At 40.8% G+C, this 26,969-nt stretch overlaps 1 protein-coding gene across 3 annotated transcripts in view; it reads right to left on the bottom strand.

Annotated features, from left to right (window-relative positions):
• The window catches only part of LRRC4C (leucine rich repeat containing 4C), a 593,943-nt gene that overhangs the window by 267,780 nt on the left and 299,194 nt on the right, over nt 1-26,969 (bottom strand). For all 3 annotated transcript variants that reach the window (XM_033149579.1, XM_033149612.1, XM_033149590.1), the window contains one exon: nt 17,429-17,599. The gene's annotated coding sequence lies outside the window, so the exon portion shown is untranslated. The remainder of the gene's footprint in view (nt 1-17,428; nt 17,600-26,969) is intronic.

Below are 26,969 nucleotides of genomic sequence, written 5' to 3'. Positions count from 1 at the left end.
AACTAGACTTACTCCCAGGTAAGAACATACAGACGGAAAGGCATCCTAAAGGCTGGTCAAGCAATCCCTCCAAAAATCTCTACTCAACACCTGAAACAGGCAACTAGCCAAAGCCCATAATGTATTAAGGAGGGAGAGTGGGAGCAGCAAAAGGGCAAAGGACTTTGGGGGGGGGGTCTACAGACCCTGCCACCCCACCTGATATTCTCAATAGGAGTGGGTTGGAAAGGGTCATCGCATGGGCCTGCCAGGTCAGTCTCCCGAGTCTTCATTTGTATAAAGCACTCCCCAGACTTTTAGAGCAGTGATGGCATTGTCTGACTGCCTTGTGTAATGTGAGCTCATCAATGTCTCTTGAGAGAGCAGAGTTCAAACTGAGATCTTTGCTACTTTATAATACCTTTATGGCCTGAGACCCACAGGGAGATTCTGCACGTCCCTCTGTTACATAGAGAGAAATCTCTAAAGCCATTAGCTATCCCTCCCTCCTTTTTTCCCTTCAAGGAAGAGTAGTAACAAAAGGTGCTACGTTACGCTGTTATTCCATGGGAAAGTTGGGTATTTCTACCCAGCCATTCCCTTGCTTTCAAAGAGTGGAAAAGCACTTTCAGTGGAAGTGCATTTTCTTCCCCTAGAGCACACCCTCTCCACTCATGTGCCTTTGCTTTGATTTGCCTTGGTAAAGTCAAGAAGAGGCCAGATGCTGTTTACTAGGTTATGAGACATGAAGAGAACACGGCCCAAGGTGATGGATTTCATTTGCAAAAAAGCTATTATGCTGCTGTCAGCGTTTTGTCAGCTAGCTGCCAGCAACTATGACCAAGATGTGCCTCTTTTCCAGCATACCACAACAGGATATTCTTACCCCTTTAAAGGGATATGCTTCACAGGAGGCAACAAAAGATGCAAAAGGCACGTTAGTTGTTCCTACTGTTGCACAAATTTAGAAAACAGCCACTAAGTGTTTTCCCAATTGAATTTGAAGGTTCCTACTCTAAACAGAAAAGGGAGGAAGAAAACATTTTCAATTTCTCAGTAGTTCTTCACAGCCATGTGGAATTTCAAACCCTATAGTAAGAGTCAATTGGCACAGCAAAATCTTGCTTGCAAGTAAGTCCCATTGAGTTCAAAGGTGCTTATTCCCAGGGACATGGGTGGCGCTGTTGTCTAAACCACTGAGCCTCCTGGGCTTGCCGATCAGAAGGTTGGTGGTTCAAATCCACGTGATGGGGTGAGCTCCCGTTGCTCTGTCCCAGCTCCTACCAACCTAGCAGTTCGAACAAGTAGATACCAGTACAAGTAGATAAACAGGTACCACTGTGGCAGGAAGGTAAACAGCATTTCCATGTGCTATGGCACTCATCTCAGTGACCCGTTGCACCAGAAATGGTTTAGTGATGCTGGCCACATGACCTGGAAAGCTGTCTGTGGACAAACGTTGGCTCCCTTGGCCTAAAGTGAGATGAGCGCCACACTGCATAGTCGCCTTTGACTGGACTTAACCAACCAGCGGTCCTTTAACATTATGCCTACAGCCTAAGGCTGTAATCCTTAACTGATTTACACCATTGCAGTAAGCCCAATTTTCTTCTATGGGACTTAGAATCCTGCAAAACTCTGCATTGTCAAGGATCCCTATTGTAGGACTAACTAAGGAAAGGTGATTGAGTGACAGACTCAAGTTTGAACAGTTCAGTGGTAATTCATTTGTCTTGAGGACTGTAATTCTGTTAACAGACTTGGGATCACAATCACATTCTGTAAAGCTTATGCAAGGTATGCCTTTAGTTTTTAAAGGCATTTCCATATATAATATCCAGTAGTATACTCTGAGTGTACTATGATGTGCATTCAGAACTCTTGCACATACAGTATAGGCTTCCTAATTCACCCCAATGGAGAATACAACATTTGGACTCTGGGCACACAGAAATGTTGCCTATATTGAAGAAAGCAGATAAATATGTCAAGGTCAGGAGAACTATAAGCTGAGTCTCCATGCTCCACAAGAGTTGTGTGTGTGTTTTTAAGGGTGTGTGTGCAAGTGTCTCCTGGTGTATTTCAATTGCACTTGCTGCACAAGCCATGACTTCAACTGCCACCAATCCCTGTTATTTGCATAGCAAAATGAAGCCCCCAAACCATGGTAAGGTTGTTCAAGCTTCACCATCAGCAAGACACAAGTAGTATTAATAGTGCAGGGTTTCCACATATCACAAAAGTACCATTGCTTTAGCAAAATCTGCCACTAGCTTTGAAATTTTCACTCTTTCCCTGAATAAAACACCAACCCAGAACATATATTTTGTTTGGTAATCCTGCTTTTACTGGTTCACCCATGGGTGCGTACATTTTGTAGCAAAATCCCCTATTGGACTATTTGATTTTAAACAGAGAGTGTGTGCCAAGTATATGTCAAAAATATGCCTACAAAACAAATGTGATACTACCATTGTATTAGACTAAAGGGTGAGGAAGTGATTGGTATGCTCAAAACAGCTGCCCAACCAAATATGGAACATACCCCCATGACAGCTTCAAAGAGAAAGCCAAAAACTTGTGCTCTGTATTGTTCAATGCACTTGCACAAGAACAAATCATCATAACGTCTATCAGTATAATAGAAAGCTACCTTTCCATTCACATTCCACCCAGTCTCATATTCTTCTTCTTACCCTACAAATCACGTTAGCAATATGATCTCATGGGTCTTAACAAATTTGAGGAGGGCTGTATGAGTAAGAGTGGGGAGGGCTGAAAACATACCAAAGCAGGAAGAGAATTAGTTAGCTTAAACCCAGGAAATCATTCTAGCACTTAAGCTATATACTATGATTGCATTGGCACCTTTCCTAATTTATAAGTGAGTTTAATTTGGAGCAGTGCTACATGGAAGGTATGAAGATATGAACCTTGAATTTTAATGGAAAACATTCTGGATAATTTTCAGCACAGGCCATGGAAATTAATGACGCACACATTCACTCGGCTGCTTCCAAAAATCAGAGTGTGCATGTCTCTGTGTGAAGGGTTGAGCAATTCAGAAAATGAATGACCCTCCGGTGGACGTAAGGAAGTCCTAGTGAATTAGTGATTCCAGGCAGAAGACAGCATGCATATATTTATTGCAAACCTGAGACTTTTCTCTTCCTTGCCAAGCAATACCCAGTACTCTAAAGAGAGTAGAAGCTAAACTCTGGCATGTTTGCTCTGCAGGTGCAGAATACCAGACTTTACACTGCTGGTTCATTCACTTCTTTTTATTTATTTAATTCAGTACTGATGAATACTGCCCGAGTTAGAATAATGTGTTGGGTTTTATTTGCATGATGAAAATTGCACCTGAGCCGGTCTGATGTCAGTACTGTCTGTTTAAGAAACAGAAGAAACAGGTGTCGGTGTTTTGGTCTTAATTGCCCGAAGTGTGGGCGTTACTCTGTGTATATAAGGCTCTATTCTTGTTGGGAGTTTTGGGGAGTTGAGAGGAGGTTGGGAGTGTGAGTTCTTTGATAAAGCGTATTTGGAATTAGTTTAAAAAGAGTCTCTGAGAGAAGGCTAGCAGTTAACAGGGTGCTTAAAACTAAAGTCTAGATTAGAAAAGCCTTTTTCTTTTACTCCTGCTGGCCTGCTTCAGCCAAGTCAGTTTCTGTTGTGTTTTTTCTTCTTTTGACTCTGCAGGAAGCGTACTTTTATGGGCCACTGTTAACTGGGGTGTTAGTTTTTCTTTTGCACCTTTGTTCAGTACCCAGTTGTTTTTCCCCCATTATAATGGAGCAGGTAGCTGAATAACCACACTGACAGTATAGAACAACTTCCCCCTCCATGGTGTCTTTCAGATGTTTTGGATTCCAATTATCCCTGATCATTAGCCATGTTGGCTGGGGCTGATGGGAATTGTAGTACAAAACACCTGGAGGCCACCATATTGGGAAGGCTGGCACAAAGAGACCACCAGACAACTCCCTTAATCATTGCCTTTATCTAATTTACTTCATCAATATCATTGGCTAATTAACCCTGATCTGAAAGACCTACTGTTTATGTTTTCCTTGTAATATATTGTAAGGGTGTATCGAGATATGGGACTTAAACTGCTTCAAATCATTCGCTTTGCCAAGGAAATCTGGGTTTTCCTTATAATTCCCATATTTAATTTTGTATACTTATTAAGGCTTTTATTTTCAATTTTTTAAATTTAATGTGTGTATTTGTCTTAGTATTGTTTTATATGAGCTTAAAGCTGAAATAAAGTGATTGAAGGAAGGAAATCTGGGAACTTTAGTCCCTTGACACCAACACTTCGATTTCCAAAGTCATGGATATAAGTCTCAGATACTCAGAGTACTCTCCTCAAAAAAGAGATGACCATTATAAGCCTCAAATTCAGAATCAGAAGAATCTTTATTTGTATCAGCCATTAGCCATATCAATAAAATTAAACACAATGTGCCAAAGATAGAGGTAAAAACTTAACTATACAAAATACATGTTGGGGGTTTCCTTTTATGGTTTGTATTTCAACCCACACTGAAAATAATTCCACTATAACTTTTCTATTAAGGAGAAATGGCACTAGATTTTTCTTCTTCTTCATAGTGTGAACTGGTCTGAACATCAGTTGTCTCTTAACGCTATCATTAGCGGTCATGTACTCCCCTACAAAAGGGACCCAGGTGGCACTGTGGGTTAAACCACAGAGCCTAGGGCTTGCTGATCAGAAGGTTGGCGGTTCGAATCCCTGTGACGGGGTGAGCTCCCGTTGCTCAGTCTCAGCTCCTGCCCACCTAGCAGTTCAAAAGCACATCAATTGCAAGTAGATAAATAGGAACCGCTCCGGCGGGAAGGTAAACAGCATTTCCATGCACTGCTCTGGTTCGCCAGAAACGGCTTGCCATGCTGGCCACATGACCCGGAAGCTGTACGCCAGCTCCCTCGGCCAGTAACGCGAGATGAGCGCTGCAACCCCAGAGTCGGACACGACTGGACCTAATGGTCAGGGGTCCCTTTACCTTTACCTTTTTACTTCCCTACAAGGTTATGGGAGGGACCAAAGCTCAGTACAGTGGTACCTCAGGTTACAAACACCTCGGGTTACAAACACTTCAGGTTACAGGCTCCACTAATGCAGAAGTAGTACCTCGGGTTAAGAACTTTACCTCAGCATGAGAACAGAAATTGTGCGGCGGTGGGAGCAGGAGGCCCCATTAGCTAAAGTGGTACCTCAGGTTAAGAACGGTTTCAGAAGAAGAGTTTGGATTTGATATCCCGCTTTATCACTACATGAAAGAGTCTCAAAGCGGCTAACATTCTCCTTTTCCTTCCTCCCCAAGAACAAACACTCTGTGAGGTGATTGGGGCTGAGAGACTTTAGAGAAGTGTGACTAGCCCAAGGTCACTCAGCAGCTGCATGTGGAGGAGTGGAGATGCTCACCCAGTTCACCAGATTACGAGTCTACCGCTCTTAACCACTACACCACACTGACTCTCGTTCAGGTTAAGAACGGACCTCCGGAACAAATTAAGTTCGTAACCAGAGGTACCACTGTAGTACAGCATGTGTTTTGTATGTAGAGAGTCTTAGGTTCATTCTCTGATAACTAAAGTTTAAAAGGACCAGGTTTCAGATGATATGAAAGACAACTGCCTGAGATCTTGAAGAGTCACCGTCAATCAGAGTAGACCCTATAAGATTAGATAGACAAATAGTCTAACCCAGTACAAGAGATCTTCCTATGATCTATGTGGAAATTCACCAACAAGTTCATGTCCACTGTTATAAGGCATTCCACTTCAGGGTTTGCAGTACATGAAACCCCATTTTATCTTACAGAATCTAATGAGATACATTAGGGATATTTATTGCAATATAGAATCCTGAAACATTTTCATTTTTAGCATAATCACGTATCCTCATTGAATCAAGAAAAAGAAAAAGAAATTTCCCTTTACCTTCCTTACTGTTCTGCTGTAAACAGAGGGAATAGTCAACCAAAGAAGCCAACAGGAAAAGGAGAGTTTTAAGTGTGTGTGTGTGTGTGTGTGTGTGTGTGTGTCTGTGTGTCTGTGTGCATTTAAAAGTATGAAAATGTTAGGTTATCAGCCTGGATATGCCACGTTTCATCTCATCATTGCTAGATGTGAGCAACAAAAACAGAGTTAATGTTCCATGGTCAAAGCAGAAGTGACAGTAATGCCCAAGAATGGACTTTTACACAAAGAACTCCTCGGCAAAAAAATAATAAATAATAAATAAATAAATAAAAGAAAATGAGGAGGGAGCTCAAAATGTCAAATGTAACAGAAGTTTACATTATTTCAAGTCCTTGACTTCTGCCCTGCATAAGCTTCTCTATGTGTCCAACACAGTGGACTTGCAACATATAGTATTGTTGGCATACCACTCATTTTCCCCATGTTAATCACTAGAAAAATCAATAGAGCTAACATCTCTTGTGTGAAAAACACCTCTTCCTTGAAAGGAGAAGGAAACCATCCTCATGAAAAACATTTCTCCCAGGGAATAAATGCATGAATAAATAACTTATTAGAACATTTGGGAAATGCAATAGCACTGAGCTTCATCAATGCAACTTGTTCACGGTAAAACCTCCTGGTTTTTTTCCCCACTCACAGCATTGCATTCGTCATTAGTGATGCTTTTGTGAGGTGGATTGATGGCAGGCTCTTGTACATTAATGTATGCTTGAATGGGTAAAGATGCTCTGGGCCCATACTTGGAACCAAGCGCTAATGATAGCAAAAGCATACCACATCAATGGCAATCCTGCCCCTCATCCCCACAGCAGTTGTGGAAATACAATAATTGAATGCATTCAGATGAAAATGTTCTGAGCAATTCTCCCTACAGAGGGAGGAAAGTCAGCCGCTGAACCATTGCAACATCCAAATCCCTGCTAGTTTACAGCAGCCATAATGGGGAGCTGCAACCAATCTCATTACAGTCAACAGGAGAGAATTAACAGTGCCAGCTCCAGGGCTGGGGTGCTTTAAGAGCCTCTGCTGGGATTGTCAGCAGAATAAGGAAGAACAGGATCCTGTGGATCCATGGCTTCAATAGACATGCCCCACTACCAGCAGAGCATCTGTAGGCCAGTATTAAAACTGGCTTACCATTTGTTTATTGAACTTATATGCTGCTTTATATTCCAACAAATCTCTAAACAGTATAACCCCTCCAACAACAAAAATCAGTATTATATAAATATATATAATTTCCATGTTCTCTGCAACCAATACTAATAATTAATTAACAACAATCCGCATTTTAAGTAACACAATTAAGCAATAAATATATCTAAGCAGTAGACATAAGTAAAAATGAAAATGAAACAAGAGTGAATCAAATAAAAAATACAAAACACATCAAGATATAGCTTCAAAGTGCAACATAATTACAATATATGTATTGAGAATCTCAAAAATGTCACATGCCCAAACAGCATCCTCACATGTAAGAGCACAAATCAGGAATTCAGGAAGCAAGCTGTCAGACTCAACGACCACACCTTCCACACACACCCTACATCACTCCACATTCAGTTATCACTTTTTTTTTTAAAAAAAAAAGGAAACACTCAAAAATTCACCAACTGACACCCATGTACAATTCCAACAGCGGATGAAAAGTCAAATGTGTGTGTGTGTGTGTGTGTGTGTGTGCGCACACACACACACACACACACACACACAAATCATTTCCACCCTGTCTCTGTCTAACCTAAGTTTTGTTTGAATTTGGAGGCCTTTAGGAGTTAGGACTACTTTCACACGTATTGTCTTCTAACAGAGGACATGATTTCCATGTTGTAGTGGGGTGCATTATAATGTTTTAAAAGGAACTCATGGCCTTTTTTGATTTTTGCCTGAACTGCAAGTATTTACCTGGGGGGTTGCGTTCTGAGGCATCACACAAGTCAGCCCACTCTGTTCTGCCACCTTCCAGTGCTGAAAATGGTGTTTGTGTGTCAGCAGTCGTATTCAAATCAGGAGTTCCCTGTTTATGTGCATGTTAGCAAGCTGGTGACTATTGGCATTTGCCAATAATAAAAAATGCTACATGTGGCCCAATAGGAAATACAGGAAATCTCTGTGTCAAAAAGCAGAGTAATGACACACCAGTGACATTGTAAATAGTCTGTGTCTGGAACAGACAGACCTTTGAACATGTATTGAAGGCACTCATTTGGTTGAAACATTTACTGAAAATGTCAAAATTTTGTAATATTTCCAATGGACTTTACAAACTTTTAAGTTTAATGATGATTGTAACCATTCACCAATGTAAATCATATAGCTCCTCTTATTTATTTATATGCAATGTTAGATTAAACTGAGGCACAGCTTGGTCCAGGAAAAAAAGAGATCTATGACAACAAAGAGGCAAGTTTGAGAATATACACATATACTTTCCATCACCTATTTGAAATTAGACAGAGTTGAGCTCAAGCATTTTTATCTTAAGTTTCACTGTATCTGAAGAAGTGTGCATGCACACGAAAGCTCATACCTAGAACAAACTTAGTTGGTCTCTAAGGTGCTACTGGAAGGAATCCCACTGTATAGGAATCTCGTGCAGATGACCCAGTGTCTGGAGACTGAAAGGTTGTGTATCCACAGCAGTAACCAGAAGATAAATGACTGCTGGGAGGATCACAGAGAGAAGAAATGGCATGGTTCTTCTTCTGCAGCAAAACTGGATGCCTTCATGTGCTCCACCTGTGATAAAACATGTCTCTCCTGTATTGGTGTCTACAGCCGCAGCAGACACTAACTCTCCAACAGGTTTGAATTTGCTCCCGATGATGCACAATGAATATGTGCTTGTTCCCCCTTCACACACTATTCTTCCTTCAGAACTGCCAGGGAACTTGAGAAGCCACCCCCAACTGATTGTCCTTGGGGCAATTCTGTTAGGGTTTTAGTTGAATTGAGTTTTGAACACTGCAGAAGAGAAACTGCAACAGGCATTGTTCCTCTACAGCGCTTGCTGCTGAGACCCAAATAAAAGTCAAAACATCAAGGAAAACCATTCACATCTGACTCTTTGATGCCCATCATGAGAATAACCTCTAGGTGTTATGCTGTCAGCCTGGAACTAAATGTAAGGCGAATGCAGACAACCCCATTTACTATTTGATATTTGCCCTATGTACCCTTACTCCCATTCACCAACCTGTCATTCTATGCAGCACATAGCATGGGCACTCAGCTCCTCCCTGTCTCTTACTGAAGAAGGAAAATGTTTTTGACTTGATGTCAGTGCCTACAAAATGCAGGCAGAGAGTGATGAGATCAGCTTGAAAGCTTTCTGTTATACAAACAAGGAGAGAAGGCATTTCTCCCTCTTGCCATCAAATTCACACCCAGTGAGATGGAAGGTGACCTCCATAAAAAGGGGGCTATTTTTTTTGAATGACAGAAAGAGAAGCCAAAATTGAAAGGGCTTGAAATGACTTTTCCCCCTTAGTCTGCATTGTGCTTTAAAGTACCTGAAAGGATGCATAAAACTATGCAACTATCCCTGTCATTATGAAAAGGGAGGGGGCAGCCTCAGGCAGCAGATTGAGGTTATAATAAAAGGGAATCAAACTTTTACTTAATTTTTTGTTAGTGGGTTGTTTGTTTGTTTGTTTTTACTCCCAGTAGTGAGTGCTTGTGCAATTCTTTGCCTCGGTTGTCAAAGTAACTTAACTGACTGTGCACTAAGTTGTTGCACTAACAGAAACCAGAACAAGATGCTGTTTTTTGTAATTTAACAACAACAACAACAACAACAACCCCCATGCAAGCATTCATGGCACTCTGCGCTTAGGAAAGAATGGTGCACAGATGCAGGAGGATGAGAAAAAGAGCGAGAGAGAGGCCAGGTGTAAAAGAGGAAAGGGATCCTGAAACTTTAATGCCTGTGTATAGAAGATATAGATTGCCATTCCACGTGTGCTGTGTCAGGAGGATTTTGAGTGTCACATGGCAAGACAGAGTTTCAAACAAGGATGTGCTCTCCCAAACTCACATTCCCAGCATGTTCGCACTCCTGTCTTAGAAACATCTATGCTGGCTTGGTCATGTCCACAGAATGGAAGATGGGAAGGTCCCCAAGGGCGTGCTCTATGGGGAGCTGGCTTCAGGCACCAGGCCTGTTGGCAGACCAACTCTGCATTACAAAGATGAGATGCAATAGAAACGTGGCATGAAGGCTGGAAACTTCAACCCTGTCATGTTGGAATCACTTGCAGATGGCTGCAGTGCCTGGAGACAGTCAGGTCTCCAATAGCAGTGGTCATCCATAGCAGTGACCAGAGGAGGAATGACCGCTGGAAGGAGCGCAGAGAGAAGAAATGTCATGGTGCATCTGCAGCAGCACAACCGGATGCCTTCATCTGCCCCAGCCGCAACAAGGCATGTCTCTCCCACATCAGTCTCTACAGCAGAGCCTTCCAAACTTTTCATGTTGGTGATACATTTTTTTAGACATGCATCATTTCACAAAACAGTAATTCAGTTTTACTGGAGCCCCAGGAGGAGCACAAAGAGTGTTCACGCGACACACCTACACACTGCAACCGACACACCAACGTGTTGTGAAGCACAGTTTGGAAAACTCTGCTCTACAGCCACAGCAGGCTCTGTAACCTTCCAAGAGTTTGACCTCACCCCCTAAGGCACACTCCTCCATTGACTCCTGAGACAGATGGATGCCGTCAATAGCTTGCCCTCTTCTACATAACTAGGGGGCAGGAGTCCTGTCCTTTTTTGTATCTGGCCATTTGAGAAATGGAGGTAGAATATATAGAACAAATCCTATGTAGGTCTACTTAGAAGTCCCATTGTGTTCAATGGACTGGAAAGCCTGTACTCAGTTTCCTAATCCATCTACTGTTTTCTGTGGCTGTACCTACCTCTGGTTCTGCACACTATTAGCTGCCCTGCCCTGCACCCTAACAGCCCCCACTGACTCTAGCACAGTATTTCAATTGTCCATTCCATGTTCAACTCTATAATATCCAGCACTGTACACAGTAGTCCAGACGTAGGTGTCACATGTTGTTGTTGTTGTTGTTGTTGTTGTTCAGTCGTGTCCGACTCTTCATGACCCCATGGACCAGAGCACGCCAGGCACTCCTGTCTTCCACTGCCTCCTGCAGTTCGGTCAAACTCAAGTTAGTAGCTTCGAGAACACTGTCCAACCATCTCGCCTTCTGTCGTTCCCTTCTCCTTGTGCCCTCCATCTTTCCCAACATCATGGTCTTTTCCAGGGAGTCTTCTCTTCTCATGAGGTGGCCAAAGTATTGGAGCCTCAGCTTCAGGATCTGTCCTTCCAATGAGCACTCAGGGCTGATTTCCTTCAGAATGGATAGGTATGATCTCCTTGCAGTCCATGGGACTCTCAAGAGTCTCCTCCAGCACCATAATTCAAAAGCATCAATTATTTGGCCTTCTTTATGGTCTGTCCCATAGATATAAATGAATTGCAATATACCCTCCCCCCTTTTTTCCAAATCACCTTCCTAAGATTCCCCATCATGGAATTTGCCTTTTTTTGGACATCATTGTCATTACACAATCCCAAGAGCTTATTGAATCCATCAGTGTTTACTTAAAGTCCAGATATTTGCTCCATTTACCATTTTGTTGCTTATCTACACAGTTTATGTGAAGAATACACATCCTTTCTTTGCCTTCAGTGAACAGTTGTGCCTGTCATTTTAAGTAGCCTACCTGAAGGAAGAAGATTGGCCATCAAACAAAACATGAGATATATGGCTAGATTTGCTTTCAACAAGCTAAGACCCTTGCAGACTATGGGGTCCTGTCCTGTCCCACATAAGAAGTATTCACTGAGTATGCAGTAATTTTTCACTAATGTATATATCAGCTGTGCAGAATTTATCTGCTGGAATAAATTGCTCTGTAATTCCAAAACACCCCACTCTCCAATCTGATGTACAAAGTCATTTTCAACTCTAGAGTGGAAGTTTCCCATGGACTGAGCATTTGTCAGGGCTTTTAGTTTATCAGTGCTTTCCAGGAACAAGTGTAATAAATCCAAAGTTGGATTAAGAATATAAAACCCTTCAAATAAGAACTCTTATTTGCAATATTACTGCTCAACTTCCCCTGGGTTATGGAATTTACAGACTCATCATAATGGGTTCCATGCAGTGACAACACATGTTCAGAGATTGCTCATTATCAGCTATTGGGCAATTTCACACAGTCAGAGTGTGATCAAAATAACTGCCAGAGAGATGTATAACCATCTCCTAATGGTGTCGTCTTATCTGTTTAAAATGTCATCTCACAATGTCAGAGAAATCATACGAGCACTTAAAATTTCCCCGTAATACTCTGTATAAAATTCAAAGTTATTATCTTTGGATAAAAGTAAAGATATTTCTCAAATCCAGTAAAAACTTCACAAAGGTCACTTTTTAATTTTTTTCTACATATTTTAGAACATTGGTAAAAGGTAAAGGACCCCTGGACAGTTAAGTCCAGTCAAAGGTGACTATGGGATGTGGCACTCATCTCACTTTCAGGCCGAGGGAGCCGGCGTTTGTCCACAGACAGCTTTCTGGGTCATGTGGCCAGCATGACTAAACCACCTCTGGCACAACAGAACACTGTGACAGAAACCAGATCACACGGAAACACCGTTTACCTTCCTGCCACAGCAGTACCTATTTATCTACCGGTACTTGCAGGAGCTGGGACAGAGCACAGGTGGTGCTGTGGTCTAAACCACTGAGTCCCTTTAGAACATGGATGAAAGCTCTTGCTATAGGTGCATTACACTTTTGCTACCTGATCAGTATTTGAGGAACAAGTCTATCAAGTAGTTCACATAAACAAATGGCTGTTTTTCTTCTTCCCTGGAAGATAATTTTTGATTGTCCAGAAGTTGCATAGAGTAATTGTATGAAGGCACATCAGTTTAAATCCCAAAATCCTGGTGGCTTTGTGGGGGGAGGCCTCTACTAGTTGAAGAGCTGTCATGTTCCTCACAGTGGCCCTAAGATGCTGTTATATCATGAAGGACATGATATCCCAAGAAGGACATTGTGTGGGGGAGAAATGGTGGTGGCAAAATATGTCACAAAATGGAAGAAAGAGCTCCTGTGACTACCTAGTCAGGTCTTGCCTGCAAAGCCTACATGGAACACCACCACCACTGCTATTTTCTATAAAAAGAGGTGCTAGAACTCACCATGAACACTTCCCTTGTTTTCTTACAATGGCAATGGTGCCCACCTCAGAGGTATCAGAACTGAGTTCCGGCAAGTTCCAGCTGAAAAAAAGCCCTGACTACCACTAGTGAAATGGACAAGAAATTGGGGAGGGGGGGATATTGCCTCAGTTCTAGTTAAATTAAAGAAAATATAAAGGTAAATATATGTTTGCATTGGTAGAGAGTTCTTCATTTCCAGGAGATGAGCGAAGTTTGGATCTTCTCATAACGATCCCACAACTAGTGAATGTATAAATTGACATGGGGCACAAGCCACTGCATTTAAATAAAATTTAAAAAGTCTTGTAAATGTTTGAAGTCCGAACCACTTTTAATATTCTAGTTGAAAAATGTTATCTGAAGCGAATGTTTAAAGACAAGGCTTCTCAGTTGAAATTCAGGATCTCTTATGCACAGGCTGTACTGGATCTAATGACTGTGTCTCATTCAAATGTGATATAAATATATAATTGAATAGAAGGAGACCTAGAAGATAGATTGGATTGTGACACAGACCACAAAGTTGTCTTTTCGGGGCCTAGGCAGTTAACAGACCATTCCTTTGGGAGGGGGTAAATAAACACACACACACACACACACACACACACACAAATAAATAAAGATGCAATATTTTCCTTAAATGGAGAAGTTGTAATGATAGAATGTACAGAACTGAAGTTGCCCATGCCGTTGTGTGCATGGCAGAAAGCAGTTCTGGGAACCACCAGTCAAGATGAAGCCTAAAACAGCAGCTATTTTGACAGTCAATTGTAGTAAGACTTGAAGTAATAAGTAAACCACCACCACCACGTTTCTTGAATCATCTCCCTACGTTTGCCACAGCAAATATTACCTTGGGAGGAGCCAGAAAATCTCAATGTGTATCATCCATATGTAAAAAAAAGCAGGTCCTCTCCTTGGCAGATTCCACCTGGCAGCCATGAGCATATAAACCAGTTCCAGAATTTATTTTGCCAATTGCTTCCTAGCCCAGATTCTGATGCGCTAAGGTTGATGAGATTTGTAGCTACACATAATAGGTTCTTCAAGGTCAGTTGGAAGAGTAAAACTGATTTTCCAAAAGTTGGTAGATATATTATTATTTACCCCACAAAAGACAGAACAAGACAACAATTGCATGAATGCAAACTTGTGGAGTCTCTGTTCATTTCAGTTAAGGCATTTAAGCCACATGCACAGTCAAATCCGTGTTTAGACCGCCTCCCTCCAAATAAATGAAATAATGCATCTGATCCATTTAGGAGCTCTTAGACTAATGTTACAGGCATTCCACTCATGCAACTTTTTTTTTTTTTTAACCCAGCAAGCATATCGGATAATGTAAATGGAGGAGAGAGAATTTATTCAAATTCATCCTTTGAATCAGCCCATCTACACTCTTCTGTAAGTTCCTCCAACCCTCAGGAACATATTTTGGGGAGGGGAGGGAGCTACAGTAGGACAGGGCAATCAGAGAAAATCTCCTCCCCTCCTCTTACAATAGTCATGCGTCTGAGGGGTCGATTTCACCTGTAATCTAATTTGAGCAAAGTGCTGTACAGTGGAGGAGAAATTGTGGGAAGCTTTACTTTATAGAGTACACTTTTATCCCGTGTAAGCCAAATAAATTGTATCAGGATAATATGCCTGCCTCCCTCAAACAAAAATACATTTTCAGCCTTTCCTATAATTTCCTCCTTTCTCTTGTCCACAATGAATAGATGTTCTCAGGTTGAAATAAATATATACATATACTCTCACTTTGTACTACTAGGTCCTACCAAATCCTTGATTATTTCTTGGAATTAACTATGATCGGTGACCTTTATTTTCCAGGTACAGTTATTATTATTGGTTTGCACCATGCATTATCCTGACTTGCTCACAAGGCTGCATCATGCTGGTTACACTATTTTCTGTAATGTGTGGTCTTTAGAAATAATAATAATAAACACATTCTGGACCTTTTTGTTCCTTCCTTTTCACAATGTATTCTTTAAATGTTTTTCTTTTTTAGATCGTCACATAAATTAGAGCACAAAATGTTCAACTCACATAGGTTTGTCAGATGTATCTTATTGTTTAAGTCTTCTATCAACAAATTATTTTACTTCCAATTGTCATGGCCCATTAGAGCAACAATAATCACTGTAGGCTCAATAAGGCTCATCATACATTGTTAATTATGTGAGTTATTTAAGCATTTGTTATCCATCGTGTCAGCGAAGTTTGAAGCAACTACAAGCAGGTAAGAACGTACCATAATAAAATCCTGATACCATTAAAAACATGAAAATCCTGATACCATTAAAAACATGAAAATAAAATAATTAGTATTACTAAAAATAAAGTAATCAATACAACAAATAAAAGAATTGCAATAAAAATCAATCAAAAGGTCAGCAATACAATTGGAGGACAACAAAAAGCCTGGAATATTCCCACCAACATCCCAGTGGTAAAAGGTAAACCTATTTCTGCAACATTCCCTGACTTTCCCACTGACATCACTTCTGGCTGGTCCAAATGACAGTTAAGAATGACCTGATTCTATACAACCATCATTCCAAGATAGTGTCTCAGAAGAGAACAATATGCTTGCTAGGAACTGATTAGATAATGAATTGCAGAACAGTGTGTAATAAGCATATTGATAAACCCTAATTTCAAATTTACAGTCAAATTCTTTTGGTGGCTTCATGTAGACAATGAAAAAGAGAGGTGCCAAAACAAAACCATACATAACTGCACATAAGCTCCCAAGCTAGTGAAGAAGCATTTCCAAGGTGGGTTACCCTTTGGATGTCTTCTCCAAGGAAAGGAAAGAAATTAGTAGACTTCCTACTTGATGCCAACAAGGCATTCCAACTTCTCACTTCATATAAGATCAATACGGATTGTACTGCACAGTGTGAAGTGCTAGTGAAGAGTCCTGAATAATCAGAAGGGATGAATGGCTGCTTTAAAATCTCCCCCACCCCCAGTAATCCACTAGGGCCACTGAAGCTGTTTCTGTCATATTAATGGGTCAAGGCAAATTGAAATGGCTCAAAGAAGTGTTGTGTAGTACTAGGATAAGTTGCCACTTGCTGGTGAACTCTAGAGAGTTGGCTTTTCGTCATATTAAGGTAGTAGATTATTAAGGTGCTAGTTTTCTATCATGACCACCTGTATCGACCCAATTTTACTTTGGGATTTAACCAACAGCAGGTGGAAGAAGCCAATGGACTGAAAGCCTTTTGGGTTTCTTCTTCCATAGCTTGGGAACTTGGGGGGAAAGGTTTGTTGTGTCTTTGGGGGCAGGGAGGGAATAAGCTACATTCTTCTGTAATGCAACACGCTAGAATGGAAATCTACTGTGCTGAGATGATGACAATGTAATTTAGCAGGCTTATTTTAGATTAATATAGTATTCCAGCCTCAGCTATCCTGGCATGGTTTTGAACTTTGATCAAAAGATTTAAAATGATATCAGGAAGTTCCTGTAGTCCTTTAGAAGAGCATCTTACATTCTCCTGAGGGTTTGAAATACACACCCTACACATTTGATTGTTCACCATGCCTACTGGATCTGGTCCAAAACATCAGGTTGACAGCAGCTTGGGAAAGGCTGTTTTAGGATGTGTAAATGGTTTGCATCTGGACACACCAGTTTGAATTCACATATGGAAGAATGACTTTGAAAGTTATCATGATACTGAATGGAATGCAGCAAGTTCTCTTCCAAGCTAAATACAAAATAACTTCATTTGATTGCAGCATCAAGCTGCCAGAGCCAAATTTAGAGCCCACAAGGGGGGGGGGCAATCAATTATCCAAAACACTATGTTCTGTGATAATGTCACAATTTGCACCCACATTCACAACATGGAAAGCTGTCAACAAAGTCAGACAAATCCATAAGACTCATGCAGAAGAGTCTGTCCTACTGCTATTTCAACTTCACCGAAGTGTCCAACATAATCAATTTTAAGGTCAGCTTAACATCACTTTCCAAAAAATAATTCACCATCAGCAGTAATATTTTTTATAAGGTTGTTTTCCTCCTCTTTGTAACAGACTACTAAAAACAAATGACATGGATGAAATAGAAATGGCACTCACAGTGCAGCTATGCACACATTCTTGGAAGAGAGAAATGTCACAGAACTTGAAATGAAAAAATAAATAACTGATTACCTGTGCAGGAGTCTTCATTGGAAAACATCCCAAATTTCCAAAATGGAGTCCATTTCCTGGTTTGTTTGTTTTCTCTTACTCTGTATGTCGCCTCATCAACAGATTGAATAGGGCAATTTGCTTTTGTTCTTCCCTCTGACCCTTCCCCACTGTTTTTCTTTTCACTTGGACCTGGGTGGGAAAATATTGACGTTGAAATAACTAATTCATTCTATTCAAAACAGTCTTTAAAAATGCTAAAACGTTTCAAATGCTTCACATTTTCTCCACAAAAATAGCCACAAAACAATAATAGGTTGCTACAGTTGCCAAAAACAAACTCTTCTTAAATTTAAGAAGAGGTGATGATGGGTTTTTTCTGGTGGAACTGCACGTATTTCTGTTCAATGATGAAAAGCAATATCGAAAACAGAATATTTAGTGAAGCAGTTTGTTAGGCACAACCTGCCAGGTCATGAGTGCAACTGAGTGGGAGCAAAAAATTATTTTTCACTATTCTCTATGAGTGCACAGCAGTGCCAGTGGATGTGGGCAGTACCTCAGAAACCACCAAGTAACTCAAAAGTGTATCCCCCTTCATAAAATTTATGCACTGCTTGATTGTAAAAAAACAACAACCTCAAAGCAGTTTTGCAAAAAATATAAAAAATAAAATTACCGGTAAGAAAAAATTACAACCCTACTTTAAAGCAACAAGATCCTGGGAATGGATAATAATAATAATAATAATAATAATAATAATAATAATAATAATAATTTATTTATACCCCATCTGACTGGGCTTCCCCAGCCACTCTGGGCAGCTCCCAACAGAATGGATAATTTCTTGTCCTCTGTTGTGTGCATTTCCAGACACAATATGTAACCACCTTGCATAATTAGACCAGATGACCCTTGGGGTCCCTTCCAGCTCTACAAATTTATGCTTATAAAGGTACACCTACAGTGGTACCTCGGGTTACGAACTCTGCTAACCCGGAAGCGCAACCCGATGTGCGCACGATTTACACATGCGCAGAGCATTTTTCGCTGTTTTTCCCCAGTTTTTTGACGAGTTGTTCAGGTTACGTCCTTTTCGGGTTACGTACTGTAACCCGGAATGAATTAAGTACGTAACCCAGTGTACCACTGTACTATAAAACTGCAGGCAAATCAGCCTAGGGTTGTTGTTTTTACTATGTACCTTTAAAACTGAATTTTGGGGAGTAAATTTGCTTTCCTCGCTGTAGTTTTGTGAACAACCATTTTATCACAAAAACGGCATACATCAAAGAGCTGCGCTGGGAAAATAACCTGGAAAATAAACTCAGAAGGATAGAGGCAGTAGCTAAGAAGTTATGGTGAATGGGGGAGATGCTTCAGGCTTGCATTCTGCTTAATTGGCACCAAAGGTCACAGAAACTAAGTGTAAAAATGTTTTGACAGGAGTGGATATGTGGCACAGAGGCAAACGGATTTGAATGTTCAGCATTTTCCAAGCAAGCAGCACTAGCAGAACTAGTGGTGAATTTACAACCAACAATAACCAAGTTATAACATTACATCAACACCCCTGCCCCCAAAGTACTGTGATTGGAGAGCCCTGGTAAAAACCCTTCCTTCTCACTAGAAGCTAGACCTGTCCGTCAGTCCCACAAGAGCCTTTGCTCTCTCTCATCTCTCCAACTTGGTGTTTTTCTTATATGACAAGTTTGGGGAGAAATATTCTGCACATTTTTCATTTTAAACAATCTGAATTCCTGAAGTGCTGTGAACCACTTTGGAGTTTCCATTTCAGTTCAGGGTTATTGTGAAGAGATACTACTTAAACTCAGACAAGCCCTGAATCTGCCAGAAATGGCCTTGCTTTAGTTCTTGAGGCATGATTTATTATTTCAAAACCTTTGCACACCCTGTATTACACTCACATCCCAAGACTTTGAACAGAGCCTGGTGTACATAAAACTATGCAAAAAGGACTCTGTTTACAGCAGGCATAGGCAACTTGGTCCTCCAGATGTTTTGGGAGTACAACTCCCATCATCCCTAGCTAACAGGACCATTGGTCAGGGATGATGGGAATTGTAGCCTCAAAACATCTGGAGGGCCAAGTTTGCCTATGCCTGGTTTACAGGCTGCTTTCTGCAAGGATCCTGGCCATACAGAAGTGCATTTACATATGAAAGGATCTGTTCAGACCTTCCAATGAATGTATAGATAAATGTGGGATGGCATTCAATTTCGCTGCACTATGTACAATGACAATAAAGTATCTATCTATCTATCTATCTATCTATCTATCTATCTATCTATCTAGAAGGTTGGATCATGAATAGCATATATGGTACCACCCTCATATATTTTTGCAACCTGTCTCATATTGAAGGTATGGGCAGGCATATCTCCTTCAAATTTATGTAATCTATCTGTATCCACATTTTTCTTTTTCAAGCACAAACCATCAGTGCTTGTCAATCTTTTGAGTAGACAGTCTATCTGATGAACGTAGCGGTTTCATAAATTGATTTTATCAAGTTAAACCTATGGTAAATCTGAGCTACCATCCTTTTCAAACTGTGGACAGAAAAAAAAGAATAATCAAAGCCAGTTTCTTTCTTTAGGGATTAATTTAAAAGACAACTGCACTGATAATTAAAAATTCCAAAACTTTCGGTAATTTCAAATATATTTCAAATCCCCTTTTCTTCTTTTTAAAAAAGTAAATACAGTGAATGGTATTAGAAAATAATCCTCAAGCATATATTATGTTTAATGGAAGCTATGGAAGCCACTATGTCAGAAGAGTTCAGAGACAGTATTTTCAATCTCTCAATATTGTTTTATTAAATCTCAAATGAATTTCATATCTTTTATTACTTGTACCAGCTATCACTATATTTCATTTTCTGCAAGGAGGTTACATATTGTCTCTGGAAATGCACACAACAGAGGACAAGAAATGATCCATTCCCAGGCAAGATCAGATATTTTTATTCTCCAGAAAGCTATTAAAAACTACTACCCAGATGATATTTGTCCTTGTCTTTCATTTTCAAGATGACAATATGATAGGACAGGGTGGTACGTTATTTGGATCAAAACATAGTGCTCCCAAATCTTTTTTCCTGACCAATAGGGAACCAGAATAAGTGACTAAGAGTAAAAATGACCATATTTTGGACTCCCCACTTAACAGCAGGGGCAAAATGTTTATTGGGAAGACTGTAGTCCATCAATGGAACATTTCAGATAATTATCTAGACTATGAAGATACATTAGCAAGTCCTCATGGAAGTGCATACATGTGAAAAAAATTCTATCCTTGTAAGGCTACCAGGGACATTGTATGGGGAAAAGATGGCTGCCGACATGGGTATATGGGAGCGGCCATCTTTCTTCCCATATGAAGGCTCTGCATGTTATGATAGACACTTACTTCTTGAGAACATTTTAAAACAGATTTTTTTAGTGCCCAGCCACAGATCTGCTCTTAGCAACTGAAAATGTTAAGTGGGAAAAGAGGCAGCCCCCAGACCATCTCATTAAAACTGTATGTTCGTTGGTTATGTAGCTTAATCTATTACCAGATCCATGCATGAGGGATGAAATTGGAAGGTCTGCTCCAAAATATAGAGAAAACTGGATTCCTCCCTGACCTACATGCATGAAAGTGATAGTTTAGCAGATGAACATTTGGACAATGAAATGTGGCAGATTGTGCAGGTTTCGTTTGCTTTGATTAAACACACATTCATTCTCAAAAGGAAAAGAAAAATAATTTTTAGCAGGTTAAAGTATTTTTGATTCATATATAGATGGGGAGGGGGAACCCCCCCCCCCACAGAATACAAATGTTTGATAGTCAGATCCTTCCATCCCAACTTTCTGTGAGCACTGATCCTGGTTATGATGTTCCCACCTTTCTGGTACAGCAACCTTTCAAAGGAGGTGGGATCCATCTGCATCACATACATGTTTGTTCATTTGAAAAACAACAACACAAAACCTCATCCTCCATTATGTTTCAATCAAGTGTGCTTGCCCCCACCCAATCATTTCAGCTTGTTTTGTGGTCCTCACATTTTAGATTCTGATTGGGCTGCATTTCTTGTCAGGTTGACGAAAGGATGTCATCCATCACCAGCTTCTATTTTCTGCTTTATAAATTTTGATGCCTCAAAATGAATTTTGCCAAGACTCGTCTTTTTGCCTGCTCTAACAACAGCGATTATTACCATGTTTCAGAAAACAAAACTGCACATTCTTTCCTCTCAAATGCTGAGCACAACAACTTCAAACTGCTGGTTGGGATAACCTCAGGTAACTATTGGTAATCTAATTTCAAACATCCTTTTTCTAATAGAATGAAGGCAAAACTGAATGTGACCCAATACATTGCTGGGAGACCAGGAATATATCAGAAATCTAGACATTTCTGCCTAATCCTTTCAAAGTCTCCACCTGGGACTCTCAGATTCTGTGAATAAAATAAAATACTCCTTTTAATTTAATAACTTATTTTTATATTTATATACACCTCTTATTCTTTGTGTTCCATAATGACTTGAAGCAACAAAGGAAGAAGCACTATTATGGCAAAGATTTTACTAAATTACACAAAAACTAGATGTAGCCCTACCCCTATTTCTTAATGTCAGAAATATATGGCCACAACAGCCTACAATGCCACAGACAGTCATAAGAGTCCAAGCTCTGCAATATATATATATATTGAAAAGAAAAGAAACCCCCCCCAACCTCTGTTAAATTTATAATACATAATAGATGTCAAGTCACAATAGTTATTTCCTAGATTCATATGCATATTTTTCTATTGCCTAGAAAATGTCTAGAAATATGTACATATTAAATATCTGTGTACCATTCATTGCTCAGTTCTTCTTCTGTGTAGTTTATACCATTGCGATGGATATTACTTATACAAGTGCTACTTTTTTTACACATGCTTTATTTTATTGTAGCCTACCAATAGAAAATATGAAAATGTCTTTGAGCTTTGTGTTTTTGCTTTATTACCACGATTTAACAGCAGTGTTGTAGAACACATTGTTTTTAAACATATATACATGAAGGAGCATATCCTACAAAACCAATTGTCACGTACAACAAATTTATATACACCTGAACAGACTTATTTCCTTGTTAGGTGTTTCTCTGTACTCCTTTCCAGGTGTCCATTTGACCACACAAATCTATTGCAGAATAGAAAGCTGCCTTATACCAAGTTTGACTTTTGGTCCATCTAATTCAGTATTGCCTACACTGACAGGCAGCAGCTCTCCAGAGTTTCAGGCAGGGATCATTCACAGCCCTACTTGGAGAGGACTAGGACTGAACCTGGGGCCTTCTGCATGCAAAGCAGATGCTCTACCACTGAGTTATGGTGACTCCCCAATTATTTCTTCCATCCATCATTCTAGGAGGCTTGTGCACTCTTTCTGATGCTCAAGCAGGACCACCTTTCTCCATTTGGCCTGCTGATCAAGTAATGGACAAGAACAGGCAGGAAGATGGTGGTGTTTTAAACACTCAGGGAGCTGCCACTGCTCACCACACCGCTTGTTCCCTTCCTTGTTCTGTTGGCTTCATCTCCTCCTATGACTGCCATGTCAGATTTCATCACAACTGCACAGCTTGAATGGACAGATTTGCCTGAAGTGCTGCTGGGGACAGGGGTGGGACCTGTCTTTTAATGAGGGGAGATGGAAGTGTGACCCAAGTGGAGGACACTTGCACCCACCTAGAGGCAAGTTTAAGACAAAGGGGAACTCCCTCAGGCAACTGCAGATCCACAGAAATATGGAGTTAGCTCTACAGATAATTCCTAGGAATATAAAAAACAAACAACTGAAAATTGTATAAAATAGATTTGGACAAGAAACATGCAACAGCACCACTATTACTTTTATCATCCTCATAATCCTGCTGTTTAGCTGCAAATAACTCTTCTCAGAAAATATCTGTTAGATGAACCAAACTTAGTTTGCATATATTCTGGAACATAAGGCAGCCACCTATTGCTGCTTCAACCAGATGTTGTTATGATGCCTATATAGCATCCTCAACAAATGTCTTATCTACATAAGAAATGAAAATAGATTTGGCTCCAATCCAGCAATCGTGCTTCCATAGAACAGATAGATTTTCTTGCATAGCAGAGGGTGGGAATAGATGACTCTCAGAGTCCCCTCCAACTCTACAATTCTGTGATTTAGTAGGGATGTGCATTGGATCTGTTTGTACCCCAAATAAAAAGGCAAAATTAGGTTGATTTGGGACAGACTCAATTTCCTGAACAGGATCTTGCTGTTAGCAAGGTATTTGAGGAAAGGTCAGGAATGCCAACATCTTCTGAGTAGCTCTGCTGCCTCTGTTTTTCCAAGTCATTTAAATGCAGAAACACTTCCCATCTTTTCCAAGAAATGAAACCAAGCTGATGGGGGAACTTGGGATAGAAAAGGGGAAAGGGGGTGGAGGGAGCTGGTTGAGAAGTTCGAGGTATCTTTTGTTATGACATTCAAGGCTAATCAAAGTGAATTGTCCCCCGGCCAATGCAATCCAATCACAGTGATTTAGGGGAGGTATGCTGAAGTAAATAAATAGAAATGCTCTCCTCGTGGGTTGTCAGTTTTCTCCAAGTTTTGGCCATGAGGGCAAGACGTATTCCCCCCCCCCCCCCGAATTGTTTGGTTTCCTAAGAGGAGATTACAGATCTATGAATAATACTTCATTCTATCTGTCTTCATTCTAGATGAAAACTTCTGGATGGATCTGCCTGGAACTCAGCAGGGTTAGTCAACTCTGCCTGCAAACTTACACGAAAAGGAAAACACATACAGTACTTTTTCCTTTCTTTTTTTAAGATTCTCCATTATAGTCAATGAGGGCAAAGCACATCAGTCCCTGAAATATTCCTGGGGCCACACTGACCCCAAATTGCAAACGCTTAACCCGAAATGCTCCCCAGTGAGTAACAATTGTCTGCGCATCTGCTGTGGTGTCATCTACTGGGAGCTGTTGGTAGGCCTGCGCCAAGTCTAATTTCGCAAAAATCTTCCCCCCTGCCAGGGACGCGAGCACATGACTTACCACTGGCACTGGGTAGGCATTTTGCTGCAGCGCCTTGTTCAAAGTACACTTATAATCCGCGCAGATCCGTACTGCGCCATTTGCCTTCAAAGGGCACACGATTGGGGTCTCCCAGTGGGCATGTGAGACGGGCTCCAGCACCCCCTGCTCTACGAGTTTGTCCAACTCCTCATCATTTTTTGGTTTCAATGCAAAGGGTACACGACGTGGCTTCAGTCGGATAGGGCAATCAGCCGGGTCCAGATCAAAGGACACTGGTGGTCCTGTGTATCGTCCCAACTGTCCGTCAAAAACAACTGCGAACTCCTGACACAGCGCATCAAAAGATGACGGTGCTGACTCTACCTTGTAGGCCCCCTCCAGGCGGATGCCGAAAGCCTCAAACCAATCGCGCCCCAGTAAGTCTGGCCGCCAGCCCCCAGCAACCACAATTCGCAATTTGCCTTTAAATTTTCTGTGTTGAATATGGAAATTCCCAACACCTAGGACGGGCACCGGGTTCTGATTAAAGTCTCTTAAGATGAAATCAAGGGGACGAAGACAATCACGGCCCGCTTGGGGGCAAAAACTACGGAAAGTGCCCTCTGAAATGATCGTGAACCCCGACCCAGAGTCCACTTCCAGCTCACAGGGCACCCCCTCTATACGAACCACTCTCGTGATCCTTGGTGGTGGCCGTACTCTCTCACTTTGGGGCTGGACACTGGTCGAAGAACACTGACCCACCATCTCAGTCTCTGAGCCCCAACACCCCAGCCTCTCTTCTCTCTCCATCTCGCAGCGCTCAATCCCATCCTCGTCGCCAATGTTAAATAGTGCGTCCAGCCAGCAGTGGTACGAAAGTATCTTTATTCATCTCATCAGGTAAGTAACAAAAGACGCCGAAAAGCCCAGCTCTCCAGCTATATATAGCACCTGGGCTCCAAGCCAACCCAGGTGCAGCTAATTAAAAATAATCACTCCCATTAACCCGTTGCTGACTACTCACTCCTGTGTTGTGCCTACACTTCAATACACAACAGAAATAAAAAATAAAAAGTATAAAAGGGTATCTGGTAATTGTTTGCATGGCTGTGAAAACAACTGATACATCTCTCTCTGTGTTCAAGGTTTGTAGAACTCTATATTTGACAACATTCAGTGAATTCTTTGTCATGATCATCTGTTTGCCTCTTTGCTAATTCTTCTCAGTGGAGGTGGAAAGAGGTTCCCTTTGCAGCTTTGGAAGGTCTTGCTGCTGATAAAGACTGAGGGCACAAGGAGAAGGGGACGCCAGAGGGGAGATGGTTGGACAGTGTTCTCGAAGCTACCAACATGAGTCTGACCAAACTGCGGGAGGCAGAGGAAGACAGGAGTGCCTGGCGTGCTCTGGTCCATGGGGTCATGAAGAGTCAGACACGACTAAATGACAAAACAACAAGAAAGTCCAATTTACCAACTGTCTGTTGCTCATAGCATCAAAGATCTTGGGATATTACAACCACAAGAAAGTTAAGGAAACAAGATTGGATGACTTGAGTAATGAAGTAGAAAAATTACTTTTTTAAAAACATTGTTTCCCATTTATCCTCTATATCAATGTTAACACTCCAAGCCAAAGATACACAGGGTCATTTATACACTGTAAAATGATCTGCTTTCACTGCTTTGTTTCTGACTCGACTGTACTAGTATATAAATTGTATTCTTGGAGGGAGTGGGGTAATCAAGATGCAAGCATATGCCTAATGCATTTTTAAAATGTATATTTAGCTTCTAAATTTTATCTATTTGGCATCTTTTTAATCACATCTTTGTTTATGTTTTATGCTCTTGTATCCAGAACAATTCCACACACCCCAGTAAAATTCAAGTTAGAAAGGGGGAGAAAGTAGGAGATGGTGAACGAGAGACGGGCGAGATGAAACCACAGTGTTGCTTGCTTCAATTAAGAAAGAGGTTCACAAAGACACAGATAAATTTTTATCACCTCCTTTTGTCCTTGAGTTTCCACTGAAGAGAATTATTATTTCAGCATTTGGAAAGCCACATAATCAGGACGTTTGCATGATGCAGATGAACAGAGGATTAGACATTAGCGTCTCGAGGAAAATGAACTTGAGGAAAAGATCAGCATACAATGCATCGATTCCCAGGGCAGTCAGCAGAAAATGAACATATATTGACCAATGAGTGGAATAATAGCTTTGTTGACAAGCTCATAGGAGACATTCAATCTCTACACCAAGTGGGCAGAGCAGTGCAGTTGGAAAGAAAATGAGTCATCTGCTCTCTTCCATTCACCATGGCCACTGTCCTTTGAATATGTAGTAATCTAGTATAATATATGCAACACGTTAGCGGTGCACAATAATCCCCAAGTCAATAATATATTCTTTATCATATATTGATCATCAAAGTTCTGAAAAGTATATATAAACTCTTATACAAAAGCCACAAGGATTTGTAACTC

Source organism: Lacerta agilis, chromosome 1, assembly GCF_009819535.1.
Source record: "Lacerta agilis isolate rLacAgi1 chromosome 1, rLacAgi1.pri, whole genome shotgun sequence".
Lineage (NCBI taxonomy): Eukaryota > Metazoa > Chordata > Lepidosauria > Squamata > Lacertidae > Lacerta > Lacerta agilis.
Note: the sequence above shows the minus strand (reverse complement) of the source record. Positions and strands in the feature narration are given on the sequence as shown.